Raw genomic sequence first — 2121 nt, 5'->3', positions numbered from 1 at the left:
ATTTTTTCCTGAAACCAAATGGATCAAGTGTGATTATAGGGTAAACCTGAGCAGCAAGTCTTGGATTAATTAACCCACGGTCTGATCGTTCACACACACACACACACACACACACACACACACAGACACACACACACACTCTCTCACCCTCTCTCACTCCCTCTCTCTACGTCTTTCTCTCTTTTATATACATGTATACATATATATATTGCAAACTGTGAAGGAGAAAGTGCTTGATTTAGAAAAGTGAGCTTCTTGGACAGTTTCATATTATCCCCCCCCCCCAAAAAAAAAGAAAACGAAAGGGGGGATGTAGGAAGTGGTCATTTTTACAGGTGATTTTCATGGACAGGTTGCTGTGAGAGCAAGTGCTTCTTTATTCTACTATTCCTTGTCAAGTGATTTTTTACCACTGATCTTATACTGGCGTCGGTGGCCAAGTGGTTAGGCTACCGACCGGACTCGTAATCGTGAGGTTGCGAGTTCGGGGGTTCGAGCCCGCGGGCCTGACGCTATGTCCTTGGAAAAGGCACTTTACACGAATTCCCCCCCTCCTCCACTTCACCCAGGGGAAAATGGGTACCCAGCTATAAGCAATGAAAGATCTTGACCAACTGCTTGCAGTGAATGCTTCCCGGGAAGCTGAGAATGCTTCTGAGTGTTCTATGGTCTGCTGGGGCAATAATATAGTGTAGAGCACATAGAGCTTGCTTTCGAGTGGAGACATGCGCTATACAAGTGCTATTTATCATTACTATACTGAAAAAAAGTAGTTTTAATACTCAACAACAGAAAAACAACAAAGACACCCATGCCCAGACAAAATTCTGTATTATTATACAAACATATCGAATACTGAAACCAGAAAAATGGCCACGAAAATAAATGCGTAGTATTTTTAGACTTGGGTGTTTGGAAAGAAATCGAGGGCACAGTAAATCCAAATTGGTACCATAATATCCTGCACAGATCTGATCCACGGACGCCATCGCTGTTCTCCAATTTCGAGATCAGATCACACCGGAAGGCAGCTGATCTCGCCGAGTCACGTTCCGAGAGCGAGGCATGCCGAGGGAGACTACACGCAGACTATTTACAGAACTGTGGAGAGTCCAGCCTCCACCGGTTCACTAATGGCGGTAAATTGTCGATTTCCATTGAGTGTAGTGGCTCAATGAGTGCTTAGTGCTCTCCTGGGTCCTAGACAAGGTTTTTCTTGCTTTACTTTATCAAATAACCCCTGCTGAAGTCACAAAATATGGGAGGAGGGGATACTTATGGTAAGTCAAATTGTAATTCAATTTTTTTTAAACCTGTAGGATTTAATTGATAGATCGATTAACACAAAACATAAAACTGACATAACTGGGCAAATGTAAAATAAACTTTGAAATATGTCAGACAGCCACCTTGTTGTAAAGAAGTTTCAAAGATGAAATTACGGTAGTTACCTCATTTGTCACCATGCTGAACTACAGAACGGAGAGCTCTGGTTTGAATCCCTTATTGGGGGTTGTGAATTTGAGTTGTTCTGAAGAGCTTTGAAGGCGTTAAATTAGGAGACCCTGCCGCATCGATAACCTTACAATGCTGGACAAAATCGCTTTCCATAAGGACACATACCTGAATACTTGTACTTGGGTTTGTATAACTGAGCATGCACGAAGATGACCAGTGACACACACAATATTGAAGACATGCTAGGTGTTCGATCTTACCTGCTCTAAGATCAGAGAGTGTGGCTGAAAGACGACAGTAAGAAGGATTGTTTTACGCCTGCATCAATAATCTGTCGATCATTTAGGTGATGGGCTTCAACCCTGCCGCTGAATGCAAACCCGGACTGGGAGGGATACAGCATCATATCATAAAAACAAAGAATCTCTATTTTAAACATTTCCAAAACTGGAATGGAACTCTGTTCTTCTACGCATTATGGTGGAGCGCCTAATCGATCAGCCACAGGCTACGGTTGTTTGTTTATGTGTGTGTTTGTTAGATAGATAGATAGATAAATAGATAGATAAATAGATATTATAAATAGAGCAAAAATGATGGAAAGGGGGTAAGTGTGATGACGATGGAGAGAGAGAGAAACAGAGATAAAGAAAGACAGAAAGA

Source organism: Aplysia californica, unplaced genomic scaffold (assembly GCF_000002075.1).
Source record: "Aplysia californica isolate F4 #8 unplaced genomic scaffold, AplCal3.0 scaffold00111, whole genome shotgun sequence".
NCBI classification, from domain to species: domain Eukaryota; kingdom Metazoa; phylum Mollusca; class Gastropoda; order Aplysiida; family Aplysiidae; genus Aplysia; species Aplysia californica.
This window is presented reverse-complemented; position numbering follows the sequence as displayed.